A 15,248-nucleotide genomic window follows, 5' to 3' on the forward strand; every position below is an offset into this window, starting at 1 on the left:
GTAATATAGTGGTAGATTTACTCTGGCAGTCAAACTGTTAGTTAAAAGTTCCTTGGGCAGAAATTACAGGATTAGAAGACTATCATAAACACCTGAAAACACTGCATGTACAGTCATACTATGAAGATACAAAGGTATCAAAACTAGACAGTAAAAATGGTGTCCACTTTGGTAAAATCATGCTTATGCTTTCTTGTGTCTTTGTGTCTCACCTTAAAATACAGTGTAACTAGAATTTTGTCTCTTGCCTTGTTTCAGCCAAATGATGAAACATAAACCTCTTTTTATTTATTAAAGGAGAATTCTGAAGCAGCTGAAGTAGAAACCCAAATTTAATAGCATGCTTTTTCTGCTTTTTCCTTTCACAATATTCTAGGAACCCAAATTTTCCCAAACCATGGTTGTTCAAATAGACTGTGGGCTGTGAAAGAGCCACTAAATTCATTATTTGTAAAACAATCCTAATATTCCAGCACAACCGCTTCAGTTCATTGAAACTCAAACTGTGGCTGGAACATTGCCCATGCCTTTGTACACTCTTCCAAAGCTTGACACTTCCTGTATTCAGATTACTTAATATAAATAGGAAGGAAAAAATAGAAATATAACACTTGCGTTTTCTTTTAGAAACATGTCACTCATGAGTACCACGCTGTATGAGATTTAAGACTTCTTAAAATTTGCCAGCAAAAAAAAAGTACATTCTTCAGCTGTTCTGTACTGTGTTATTTAAAGGATGTTTGACTTTTAGTTTTTGAATTATTAAATAAGCACTGCAAAGTGCCTGCAATCAGTCAGTACTGTCTAATACTTTGCAAAAATAAAGCTGTATAGACTGGATTTCCAGCCCCATAAATCCAGCCAGACTCAACAGAAGTAGTTTGGACAAATGGTGATGATGTATTTCACAGGATCATATAAAAACAGACTTCTCCGGGGACACCCCCTTGTCACGGGGGAGAAGCTTGCATGCCCTCATGAGGTTGAGAGCTATGCTGGAGGTGGTTTGTGCCGCCAGTAGGGTCTCCCATGCCAGACAGGTCTCAGCTGAAGGGTCAGACAAAGTGTGTCCACAGGCAGGATGGGCTCGCTAGCCGTCTGGCAACCATCCTAGGAGAAGGACAACTCCAACCCCAAACCTGGGTAGATGGAGCTCGCTTAGCCCTGTAAGGTCATCCATCTAAGAGAAGGATACTCTAAACAAACCTACGTCCTGAGGTATTCGCTGTCATCGTCCAAGCTCGCTAGGCCGTGGCAGATGAACCTTACGAGTAAAGGGTGGGGCCAGTTCTGCGCACGCTGTGCCTCACCTAAAAAATCCATTGCGCAGGCTTGAAGGGTTCACCCACATTGCAAAGCCCTGTAGCGACAGGTGAGGGTTGAAAACGGCAGGTGATAGGAAGCAGCTGGAAGCCACAGACCCAACCCTGCATGCGGGCGGTTCAGGATATGGGTCATTCGAGACTTGACCCCGGAGATGACAGTCTCTTGCGGCAGCATCCTGAACGACCAAGCAGCCTTTTCTAGGGACAGCACTGCTTGCTCCACACGGAGAGGGGCCTAGAAAAGGTGGCCTAAACAAAGCTCATCTCCACACCCGGTTGGATAACCGTGGCCAACCGGCATCTTCCTTGCGGTCAAACAAAAACAGAGATTTCAAAGGCATACACCTGCCTGTAAAGGTGTGCTCAAACTAACACTCGCATGTTGGAACATCAGAACCATGCTTGATGCTGGGGATAATGGACGTCCTGAGCGTCGTTCTGCTCTAATTGCCCATGAACTGTCACGGCTCAGCGTTGACATTGCTGCTCTCAGTGAAGTTTGTCTTCATGAGGAAGGCAGCCTTAAAGAACATGGTGCTGGCTACACACTCTACTGGTCAGGCAAACCCAAAACTGAAAGACACCTTTCAGGAGTTGGCTTCATGATTAAAAACTCCATTGCCTCCCAACTTGAAAATCTGCCAACAGGTCTTTCCGATCACATTATGTTCTTACGCCTCCCTCTACACAACAAGCAACATGTTCTTTTTAGCGTATATGCCCCAACTCTCCAAGCTGACCCAGCGGAAAAAGACAAATTCTACACCGACCTGCGCCGCCTCACTCAAAATGTTCCTGCAGATGATAAAATCATAATCCTTGGTGACTTCAATGCCAGAGTATTGAATTCTGAAGCCTGGAAAGGAGGCCTGGGCAAGCATGCTGTTGGAAACTGCAACGACAACCGACGCCTCCTGCTAGAGTTTTGTGCAGAACGGCAGCTCACCATCACCAACACTATCTTTCAACAGAAAGACAGCCTGAAGACAACCTGGATGCATCCTCGATCCAAGCACTGGTACCTCATTGCCTATATCTTAGTACAACAGAGAAATGTCAGTGATGTCCGTCATACTCGAGTGATGCCGAGTGCAGAATGTCAAACAGACCATCGCCTTGTGCGTTGCAAACTTAACCTCCACTTCAAGCACAAACCTAAGAGAGGCGGCATTCCAAGGAGGAGGCTCCAAGTCAGCAATCTTCAAACAGCCACAGTGAGAGACAGCTTCCAGGTAAACCTTCAAACTAGACTTAAAGATAATCCCATAGATCCCTCTCCTGAAGCACTTTGGCAACATATTAAAAGTTGCATCCTGCAGTCCTCTGAAGAGTCCCTAGGGTTCTCCTCCAAGAAAAACAAAGACTGGTTTGATGAGAACAATCAAGAGATCCAGGAATTGCTGAAGAAGAAGAGAACTGCTCACCAAGCATACCTTGCTCAGCCATCTTGTCATATAAAAAAAGCCGCCTTTCGCCTTGCATGCAGCAAGCTTCAACAGAAACTTCGAGACATCCAGAACAAATGGTGGCTCAACCTAGCAGAAAAGACACAACTATGCGCAGATTTGGGTGACCAAAGAGGATTCTATGAGGCTCTGAAAGCAGTGTACAGACCCACACACCAGGTTCAAAGCCCCCTACTCAGTACAGATGGTCAACTGCTTCTAACAGATAAAACCTCCATCCTGAACTGATGGTCTGAGCACTTTCAGGCTCTCTTCAGTGCCAACCATGTTGTCCAAGGCTCAGCAATTCAGCACATTACACAACAACCAGTGAAACATGAACTGGATGCAGCCCCTACTATGGGAGAGATACTCAAGGCCATACAACAGGTGAAAACTGGCAAGGCAGCTGGGGTTGATGGAATTCCACCTGAAATCTGGAAGCATGGAGGTCAAGCACTCCATGCCAAATTCCATGAGCTTGTTGTGCGTTGCTGGGAACAAGGGGAACTACCACCAGATCTCCGTGTTCCAGTCATCATCACCCTGTACAACAAGAAAGGAGAAAAATCAGACTGCTCAAATTACAGAGGTATTACTTTGCTCTCCATTGCTTGTAAAATCCTTGCAAGAATACTTCTGAACAGATTAGTACCCACTATTGCAGAAGATCTTCTACCTGAAAGCCAGTGTGGTTTCAGAGCCAATAGGAGCACCACAGACATGGTGTTTTGTCACAGTCTTGGTCTCTGGGAAGGGACCAGACCAGCAACGGGGGTTTGCAGACTGCCTGCTGAGCTGTCGTTTGCATGTTCCTAGGCCCCAGGTAAGGTTTGCCCACCACGAAGGGGAAACAAACACCACGGAGGCCAGGGATGGTCTGAACTGATCCGCAGATCAGAGCTGATCCAACTTTATTAACAGAGCATGGGATTTATATAACCTTGGGTAGGGAAGGTTCTGGAAAGGGGGCGGAGCTAAGGCGAAGCATGCAAATCCGCTACAAACTACTGAGTGAAAGAACTGAAGGGGTGTGAACTGGGGACAGGCAGGACTAGGACCGCCCCTCGGAGGGAGCCGTCCAATGGCAGCTGTACTTTTGGTGACAGCTCCAGCCTGCCTGGGGGAAACTACTAGAAACAGGGAGAGGCAACATGAACCCAAGAAAAAGGGAGTAGAGGTAGTAACAGAGAAAGTCCATGGTATAAAGACATAGTCCAGGTCAGGAATGGTCCTCCTGGACCTTCCACACATCGAACTCAGTCCGTCGGTCCCTTGCCCTCCTCCATTCCTGCATGTCCATATAATCGCCATCTCCAACATCTCCTCCTTTTTTGTTTTGTATTTTGCTGGGAAAAACTTTCCGTATGATTAGACTTCTGGCAAGGGATAAGGAATAGGTAAAGGCTGAGGAAAGGCATATGAGCACTATTTGCTTGAGCCAATTTGGCATAAACGGAATTTGGACGCTTTCGAATATATCTTTAGAGTAAAAATTTGAGGGGGCTCGAGCTGCTGAAAGTAGATTTTTAAGTTCTGCAACGTTGTAAAAAGCAAATTTAGTTCTCTCTTGGAGCTTGTCGAATTCTAAGCAACATAGATTGGGCTTCTCCAAGCAGCCAATCATGCGGGCAGGCATGAAGTAATCGACGGCTGCTCGGTAATTTAGGGAGCCAGGGGTGTTTAAAGAGGCTTTGGTTAATGCAATGGTAATTGGATTGATGTATTTATCAATGAGCCCATATGACTTTCCAGTGAAGGATAGGTTAGTGAAGCGGTCTAAAAGGTTAAGATCAAGGGTGGTGTTAATTGAAAGGAAGGACACTAGTGTGGATTTTAGATTGTTTGGGTCCGGGTCATCGTTGACTCGCTTGGGCATGGTAGGGGTGGCAGGGTCGAGGAGGACCAGCCTGCCGATGGTACATGGACCCCCTACTGGCAATGATGGAATGCCTGTCCAAGCGCGGTCTCCGCAGACCAGGAACCAACCTTTAGGGAGATTCTTGGGTTTGACGAAAGTATGAGATTTAAGGGGTTCTCTGTACCAATTGTATGGGCACCAAAAGGATATGTTACGGTAAGCAGGTGCGTCAGGGGTTAGTGTATTGTTAGTTGTGGGAGTGGTCTTGCGAAAAGAAAAGCAGGCGTTAGCTCTGGGAGAACCTAAAATTTTTATTTCGACAGGCTCTGAGTCAGCCGGAGACAGGAAGTAATAGTCGTTGTATAACCGGCTGACTTTGGAGCTGTCAGGAAGAGTGGTTAGGTGGGATTTTAGGGGATCATCTATATTAGTGTTAGTAAGACAAACCTTGCCAGAATTCGTAACCTCGGAAAGTTCTGCCCAGATATTACCCTTAAGGGCCGTTTTCGGTGGCAAATTGGTGGGAGATGAAGGAGATGGGATAGGCCGATGTTCCACGGGCGAGATGAGGCTCAGGAGGATGAGGATCGCGCAGGGGTCCATCAGGGAAACGAGGGTGACAGCTACGACGAGGACGAAGGGTCTTGGAATACTTTTACCCTTCTGGAGGGCACCCATTTCGGTCCTGAATCTGTTAAAACACAAGCATAGCCCTTCCCCCAGGTTATCAGGGGAAGGGGGCCCTCCCACTTGTCTGTCTCCAGGTTCTTATACATGATTTTTGGTTTATCGTCAATCGTGTTAGGGTTTTCATTAAAATGTCTTTGGATAGGGGTCAGATTTCCCTCTTGGCGGTTCAGGAGATTAAGGACGTACAGAGCTTTAGCCAATTTTTCTTGGGGCGATAAGGATGCATTGCTCTTCTCTTGTTTTCTCAGCATGTTTTTTAATGTTTGATGAGCACGTTCCACTATCGCTTGTCCCGCAGGATTGTGAGGAATCCCGGTGATGTGTCTGATGCCCCACTGTTGGAAAAAGGCCTGCATGTTGGTCGATACATAAGCAGGGCCATTATCTGTTTTTATTTGCGCTGGCACTCCCATGAACGCAAAGGCTGCAGTTAGGTGCCTTCGAACATCCTTACTTTTTTCCCCCGTGTGGGCAGATGCCATCATTAATTTGGAAAAAGTGTCAATTGATACATGAACATGCTTTAGTCTGCCGAATTGAGGTATATGAGTGACGTCTGTCTGCCACAGCTGTAATGGCTTCAGCCCTCTAGGATTAACTCCTAAGGGCTGAAGGGGGGAAACTTCCTGGCACTCTGGGCAACTTTTGATAATTTCTTTGGCCTGATTCTGTGTGAGATGGAATTGTTTCTGCAGCGACTTTGCACTTTGGTGGAGAAACTCATGGGAGGCACGTGCCTGCTGCAACAAGTTAGGGACAACAGACACACCTGCCAAAATGTCGGCTTGGCGATTTCCTTCCACTACAGGACCAGGGAGAGTGGAATGAGAGCGGGTGTGGACAATGAAGTAGGCGTGCTCTCTTTGGCCAATTAACGTTATTAGTGTCCGAAATAGGGTAAATAGCTGTTTATTGCGTAATTTTTTCAGGTAGGAATGTTCCGCTCTCTTAACAACTCCTACTACATAGGCCGAATCACTGACGACATTTAGGGCTTGGTTGGAAAAGATGGAGAATGCTCTGACCATTGCTGAGAGTTCTACTACTTGAGAAGAGCCTATGGTGACGTGGCAATCGTGGCACCACTCGCCTTTGACTTTCCACGCCACCACAGCCTTGCCCGTTCTCCCCGACCCGTCGGTGAACACAGTGACGGCGCCGGGAATAGGGGTCAAGGACTGCATAATTTTTAATTCTATGGGGATGAATTTAAGTTTCTGCATAATTTTCTTACCCGGTAGGGAGAATTGTACCTGGCCCTTAAAGTCCTGCACCGCCAGTTGGAAATCTGTGAACATATGATCATAGTTTTCAGCCGTAACAGGAATAAAGATGATGTAGGGGTCTTGGCCTGCCATCTCCCAGCACCGCGTCCTAGCCCTGACGATGACTTTGCTGAGCATCTCAGGGTAGGTGACTAAAGTTTTGGAAAAGCAGTGTGGGAGAAAGACCCATTCCCATATTACTACTTCGTCATGTTGAGGTTCAATTTGCCCTAGGATGGCAAAGGGCTGTTTGGGACCATTCAGTACAACCAGGACAGGCGGGACACCTACCAGCTTCCTTTGAGATTGCATTTTTGAAATTTTTTGTTCAACAATTTGGAGGGCTTCTTGGGCTTCTTTTGTTAGGGAACGAGGGGAGTCGAGGTCAGGCTCCCCTTGTAGCAGGTCGAATAGTGGGCTTAATTCATCGGTAGTGATGCCTAACTGTGGCCGAATCCAATTGATATTGCCTAATAATTTTTGCATGTCGTTTAGAGTTTGGATGTCGTGGTCAATTTTGATTTTCTGTGGGGTTATGGAGGAATGGGATAGTTTCCAGCCTAGGTAATGCCACGGGGAATCCCATTGGATTTTTTCTGGTGCTATTTCGAAATGGAAGGCCTGCAGAGCCACTGTTACCGAATTGAGGACTCGAATTACATCTTTTTTGGATTCAGCGCAAATTAAAATGTCATCCATGTAATGATATATGATGACTGCTGGATTTTGGAGCCGAATTGGGGATAAGATTTTTGCGACATAAATTTGGCAAAGCGTGGGCGAGTTTTTCATGCCCTGTGGCAGAACCTTCCATGCAAACCTCTTATGGGGTTCCCCGGCATTCCTAGTTGGAATCGAGAAGGCAAACTTATCCACATCCTCTGGGTGCAAGGGGATCTGGAAGAAACAATCTTTGATGTCAATAATTACAATTGGCCAATTTCTGGGAAGCATGGATAGCGCCGGCATGCCTGGTTGTACTGAGCCCATAGATTCCATTACCTCATTGATTTTACATAGATCATGTAATAGCCGCCATTTGCCAGACGCCTTTTTGATGACAAAGATGGGGGAGTTCCATGGACTGATTGATGAGGCGATGTGTCCTAATTTTAACTGTTCTTTTACTAATATTTCCAATTGATGCAGCTTTTCATCTGGACGTGGCCACTGGTCTACCCAGATAGGTTTTTGAGTTAGCCAATTAAGTTTGGGTAGCAGCTGCTCACCAGTGGCCGATATTAAAAATTTGTCTTTAATTTGGCACCCCATTGCCCCAGTATGTCTCTCCCCCATAGTGTCGTTGGCAGTGGCAGAATTAGCGGCCTACAAGAGGCCACATTATTGTCGAAGTCGGTGAAAGTTAATACATGTCGACTTTGCATAGGTTTCCGAGTCCCCCCCACCCCAGTTACGCTTAGGATCGTCTCCTCCTTTGGCCAGGCATCAGGCCAGTCCCTGGCGGCGATGATGGTGATATCAGCCCCTGTGTCGAGTAGCCCTTCAATGTTCACTCACCCCAGGGGCGAGGCTACGACCACAAACAACAGGGGCTGATCGTCCGTCAGGGTTGTGGTCCAGTTGACAGCCTTCTCTACCAGTTGCTGGTGCTGTAGTTGGGAGGTCGGGAGGACAGCAACTGGATCCATGGAGGAGACTCCAACTGGGGGAAGAAGAACTCGTAGGGACAAAGTCAGTTCGTTAATATTAAAGTCATCATCTTTGTTGGATACAAGTCCCGATTGGGCAATAATGCCCCTGTGGGAGGCTTCCGTGGCCGGCTGTAGCAGGTACTCCTCCCCTTTCATCAACGGCTCCTTGGGTGTTACTTTTATTGTACACTCCTCCCCCTTTAAGATGACACAGGGATCATTGGGGTACAATGTGATGCAGCGAGCCCGCTCTAATGCAGGCTCGGCTCCGAGTGAGCCCGTTGGAGGTGCGCTGGGGAGGCACTTACTATCGTCGCGCCCCTCCTGGCGCTCGACGGGGAGTTTCCCTGCCCACCACCCTCTTCGCGTTGCACGGGGGGGTTACTAAAGGTGACCTGCTTCTGGTATTGGCTTTTTGGTGACTTTGGGGGAAGCGGGTCACCGTTGATGTCCGTTACTGACCTACACAGGGAGGTCCAATGTTTCCCCTTCCCGCAACGCTGGCAATTATACTTAGGTAGTGTCTTGGGTGAGGGTGGTGGTTGATTGTTTGGGCAGTGTCTTTCTAGGTGCCCCTCCTTGCCGCAATTGAAGCAGCGGCCCTTTACTGCGCAAGCCATCAGTTCTAGGTCCTTTTTGGTGTAGTCCACATTGCGGCACGCCTCTATCATCTCCAGCAATGTGGGGTTCCTCAGAGGCCGGAGGATCCTCCGGCACTCTTCATTGGCCTTTTCCACCACTAACGATTTGAAGAGCACGTCCTGGGCTTTGGGGTCGCTGACTTGTTTTGCGACTGCTTCCTTAAGCCGGGACGCGAAGTCGTAGAAGGGCTCTTTCGGGCCTTGGAAAATCAGCGCGTAAGATGGTGTGCTCGTGCTGGTTTGCGCTACCTTCTTGATCGCTTCAAACGCCAGCTCTGCTGTTTTGTGCAGGACAGGCAGGGGAGTCATGGCCTGCTTGGCATTGGTGACATAAGCTCCCTCCCCATACTTCTGATCTATCGCCTTGTCGTGCGTTAGGTCCCTAGGAATAGGGACGAAGTCCCCTTCTTTGACATGTTTTCTTATCAATGCCTTCCACTCCGCCTCAAAGGCCGAGTACTGGAGGGAAGGCAGCCAGGCGCTCGTTACCTGCCTGATGTCATTCGGGGTCAGGTCGAACGCCTGGAAGAAGGACTCCAATAGGCTGAGAGTGTATGGGGAGCCGAGGTCATGTTCAACAATAGCCTTTTTGATATCCTTGAGCACCGGATAGGAAATAGGCCTCCACTGTGGCGGCCTACCTCCCTCCACGTGCACCGGAAAGGCCTTAAGCATATCTAAATCCCCCGCCTGGGCCGCCTGCTCATGCACGGCCTTCCACGCCTTCTCCTGCGCCTCAACGATGTTGTGGACCACCTCTACTTGGGTGGTTGTGGAGGCAGGGAGAGCATGGATGGTGTCTGTGGCCCTGATGTTAAAGGCGTTTGGCCGGGGCGTTGAAGTGTCAGGTATGTAAGTAGTCATAATCCGGTGTATGTCCATCGGGACTAGCGAGGGGAGAGGTGTATAATTCCCCTTCACTGTGAATCTCAGCACGACCCTCGCCCATCGGTGTTACTGGGGCAGGCGGGTGTGCGCACTTTGGAGGCTGCGTTGTTACTCGGGTGACGCGGTGGCACTCCTGTGATGTTTTGACCGACAGCTGTCTGTATGCCACGGATTGCCGTAGGGCCTGTGGCCTGGCCAGGGTCTCAGGCCTACACGGCTTCTCCGGTGCCGGAGCGCTGGGCGGACTGGGCAGAGCACGGCTGCATGGAGGCCTCGGTGGTAGCGGTGGGTAGGCCTCCATCGAGTGGGTCTCGGGCCTAGTGGCATGGGCGCGGCCATGTTGTCTTAGGTGGGCGGGGCTAGAGGCTTGGGTGGAGGCGTGGCTACCAGGTGAAGGCGGGGCCATGACGCCATGAGGGGCGTGGCTTCTAGGCAGTGCCTCTGGGGGCGTGTACTCCGGTGGTCCCTCCCAACGTCCCCCGTCACCGGCTCCGCCCATGGCTCCTCCCTCATTGTCCCAAGCCACAAGATGTTTCATGCCGCCGCAATATTCGCCGCGTGGCATGCAGTGTCCCCCCTCCGCCATGTCGTCCTTCTTCATGACCTTGGGGCTGGTATGGGAGGACAAAGACCTTGAGACGCCATCTTGTGCCCGTGCCGAGTTGACGGCTGGATTACTAAGCCCAGTCTTTTGGCAGTCTTGGAGTAACATGTAGACCAGCCTCCACGCGATAAGCGCCTTTGCCACCATTTTGTCACCCTTTTTCTCAGCTCTCCAAAGAGTTGCCCCCAAATTGTACCAGTGTTCAAGATTTAGTTCTTCTGGGATCTGCAGTTGGTGGCTATTGATCCATGTAGCCAAGGCTTTTAAGGAGGATTTATCATATTTATGGCCTTGATACTCGATTACCGCTCTTATCTTCTTATAAACTGGGCGCTCAGATTTTCCAAGAGCGGTACCCATGTTGTTAGTGAAAAGCGCCGAGTCTTCTGGGGGATTGGAGACGGGGTTAGGAAGGGAAGGGGCTACCCCGACAGCTCACCTCTCTCGCTGGTCGCCTGCTCCAGCGATGAGGAGGGGCCGATGCCCAGTCTCTGTCGGGGGAGACTGCCGGACCGCAGTGTCTCAGCTACTCCTGCGGCTATCACCGACGCAGGACAGTCGCGAGCCAATCTAGAACGACAGGCTCAGCCGACAGTCCCGGGTTTCAGCACCATCTGTCGCAGTCTTGGTCCCTGGGAAGGGACCAGACCAGCGACGGGGATTCGCAGACTGCCTGCTGAGCTGTCGTTTGCAGGTTCCCAGGCTCCAGGTAAGGTTTGCCCACCACGAAGGGGAAACAAACACCACGGAGGCCAGGGATGGTCTGAACTGATCCGCAGATCAGAGCTGATCCAACTTTATTAACAGAGCACGGGATTTATATAACCTTGGGTAGGGAAGGTTCTGGAAAGGGGGCGGAGCTAAGGCGGAGCATGCAAATCCGCTACAAACTACTGAGTGAAAGAACTGAAGGGGTGTGAACTGGGGACAGGCAGGACTAGGACCGCCCCTCGGAGGGAGCCGTCCAATGGCAGCTGTACTTTTGGTGACAGCTCCAGCCTGCCTGGGGGAAACTACTAGAAACAGGGAGAGGCAACATGAACCCAAGAAAAAGGGAGTAGAGGTAGTAACAGAGAAAGTCCATGTATAAAGACATAGTCCAGGTCAGGAATGGTCCTCCTGGACCTTCCACACATCGAACTCAGTCCGTCGGTCCCTTGCCCTCCTCCATTCCTGCATGTCCATATAATCGCCATCTCCAACAGTGTTTGTTCTCAGACAACTGCAAGAGAAGTGTAGGGAACAGAACAAAGGTCTCTATGTAACCTTCGTTGACCTCACCAAAGCTTTCGACACTGTGAGCAGAAAAGACCTGTGGCAGATTTTGGAACGTTTAGGATGTCCCCCCAAGTTTCTCAAAATGATCATCCTGCTACATAAGGATTAGCGTGGACAAGTCAGATATGGCGATGCACTCTCTGAGCCCTTTCCAATAACCAGTGGTGTGAAACAAGGTTGCGTTCTTGCACCAACTCTATTCACAGTCTTCTTCAGCATGATGCTCCAAAGAGCCACAGCAGACCTCGATGAAGAAAACAGCATCTACATCCAATATTGTACCGATGGAAGCCTATTCAACCTAAGACGACTGAAGGCCCACACCAAGACCCTGAATCACCTTGTCCGTGAACTGCTTTTTGCTGATGATGCCGCCCTTGTTGCTCACACAGAAGCAGCTCTGCAGCGCTTAACATCCTGCTTTGCAGAGGCTGCTGAGCGTTTTGGGCTGGAAGTCTGCCTGAAGAAGACAGAAGTTCTCTACCAACCTGCACCTCAGGAAGTCTTCCATCATCCTCACATCACCATAGGCAATTCAGAGCTTAAGTCAGTCCAGCAGTTCACCTCTCTGGGAAGTATCATTTCCTCAGACGGTAAGATTGACAAAGAGATAGACAACAGGCTAGCAAAGGCATACAAAGCCTTCAGAAAACTCCATAAAAGAGTCTGATCCAATAAACACCTGAAGAAAAGTACAAAGATCAGTGTCTACAGAGCCATTGTACTGTCTACTCTTTTATATGGGTCTGAATCATGGGTCATCTATCACCACCACCTGCAGCTTTTCGAACGCTTCCATCAGCGCTGCCTCCGTTCAATCCTAAACATCCACTGGTCTGATTACGTGACCAATGTGTCTGTTCTTGAACAGGCAGGGGTCAGCAGTATCGAGGCCATGCTGATGAGAACGCAGCTGCGCTGGGTAGGGCACGTCTCCAGGATGGAGGACCACCGCCTCCCAAAGATTGTGCTCTATGGTGAACTCGCCACCGGCTGCCGCAAGAGAGGAGCCCCGAAGAAGAGATACAAGGACTCCCTTAAACAACACCTCAGCCTTGGCCATATTGACTGCCACCAATGGTCCACTCTGATCTCCAGTCGGGATTCATGGAGACACACCATTCACGATGCTGCTGCTTCCTTTGAGAATGCACGGAGAGTCAGTCTTGAGGAGAAGAGACAACGCAGAAAGAACCGTTCCTTGCCAATGTCACCTAGGGAGACGTTCCGCTGTGCCTTTTGTGACCAGACCTGCCTATCCCGTATCGGCCTTTTTACCCACCAGCATGCTTGCAGCAAGTGTGGGTAGTGCCCTTCTCAAATCTTGGTTCGCGAAGCCTAGCCATGAATGAATGAATGAATGATTAAAACATAATGGTTTGGCTTGGAAGGTACCTTAAAGATCAGCTATTTCCAAATCCCTGCCATGGCAGAGACAACTTCCACTAGACGAAATTACTCAGAGCCACATCCAACCTGAACACTTCCAGAAATGGGGCAGCCACAGCATATGTGGGCAACCTGTGCCAGGGCCTCAGCACCCTCAGAGGGAAGAATTGCTTCCTAATATGTAACTTCAACTTACTCTCTGCTCTCAGTTTGAATAATAATTTGCAATTATGAATTCTCTCAGCTTCTGTATAATGCTGGAACTCTTTTGACTTGGGTGATTTAGTTAGCTGTTGTTCAAGGTGGTGTTGGAAACTACACCTCCATGCAAATATTTCTAGTATTTTTAAAATGCTGGATATCCCTGTTTTGGTAGTTTCAGATGTGATCAGATGGTGATAAATTAGTGTACTGACCTGTACCTAGATATATAAAAAGAATTACTAGCCATAAACACTTACATAAACAAAACTCCACTTGGACAAACATAATTGTACACTCAGAACATTGTCTGAGGTATCTCTGCTTCACAATAATAATGTCCCATTACCCACCAGAGGGAGCTCAAACAGTAAGCGGTATCTTTTTCTGATGTAAATTGCTAAGAGCTATTTAAAGGGTTATAAATAGATTTAAGCACATCTTTAGCAGTTAGTGCATGGTTGGATGTAGTTTATATTAGCTGGAACTGTAACATGTGTGTTGGGGTTTTTTTTCCTTGAAATAATACTCCTTTTTCAAAATTATTTCAAAAAGAGTGTTCACATTCATGGCACAGATAACTTCGTCAGGAGGGACTACTTCATACGTGAGTAGCTAGATTTTTTTCCCAGCCAAGGGAAAGAACACCCTGAATAAGCATAATATTTGGAACAGCATTAATAGGAGTATGTTTGAAAGAGCCTCTGTCTTCCATAAATATTATCACTTGTATTTTTTTGTACTGACATTTAATCCATAAACATACATATTGATGTACTTGCCGAACATGAACACAAAAGGGTCTAACAACAAGACACTCAAGGTTCTTAGCAGGTAGTGTTGTTAAATGATGCATTTGCTTCTGACTACTCTTAAAAAATTCAGAGTCATTAACTTATTTCAGCCGAGTAATGTGACAGTCAAAGGAACAAGCTGGGGAGAGCACTGTGATGAAATGGCTGTAGGGAAGGTCTATGGCCATATGGCAGTCTAGGCTGTGCACTGAGATGTGTCATACACTTGTAAGAAAGTCACAAGATAGAGGTGAAAGTTTTTTGGTCACAGAACATCACATCACTATCCCTTCATGTGGAAAAGTAGGGATCTAGTTAATAAAAGTTCCAAATTCTACCTGTGCAATGAAAGCAGAAAAAGCCCATTAGTGGGAATGCAGTTATTTCAGTGCTGAAGTGCTCTGGTTTCAGTGTAGTTTTTACTCTTCATAGGCTATTTATCAAAGCTTTATTTATCTTCAATACAAATACAGCTGTTGACTTAGAACTGGGCTCAATGATCCATGTGAGACTCTACCAACTCCAGATATGCTATCATTCTATGATTAGCAGAATAGAATCATATCCTGATACTGGTCTTTCCTCTTTCTGTAGAAGAACCATCTGCAATGTTGTGAATGTCTGCATCCCATCATACCTCTGTTAATACTAGACATAGCTGACAAAAACATAACCTTAATGAGGTAAATATTCCAGTATAAAATGTTAGTGGAAACTAGTCTTTGAAAAGCTTTGAGGAGCATCCAAACAAAAGCTTCTTAATGCTGAGCTAAGGACAACATCCCAGTGGAGCGAGCCATAAACAGCAGGAAAGCAAGCAGGTAAGGCAACAGCTCACTCACCAGTTCCTCTTCCTAGCTGTACCTACTTCCTTTCCATCACTTACAGTTCTTAAATCACTTTACTTATTCTGAGCACCCAAAGTACAGTTTGGCATCTCGCTGCACATTTGTTACATCAGCACACATATCCTCATTTCATTTCCCTAATTTCTGTATTAAAATTTACTCTAAGATTCAGACAAATAACTAAATTCACAGAACACCTACTCTCATATTTTCTAACCAGTTCAAAGAAACCCAGCATCTCTCACAGCTGGCACCTGTTGGTTGGTAGAATATCTTGCTGCTGCAAACCAGCACCCAATTGCAAAACATCATATGACGGTAACATTTGGAAACCACCTCAAGCACATGGTGATCATCAGACCATGTA

The sequence above is a fragment of the Pithys albifrons genome, chromosome 1 (assembly GCF_047495875.1).
Source record: "Pithys albifrons albifrons isolate INPA30051 chromosome 1, PitAlb_v1, whole genome shotgun sequence".
Lineage (NCBI taxonomy): Eukaryota > Metazoa > Chordata > Aves > Passeriformes > Thamnophilidae > Pithys > Pithys albifrons.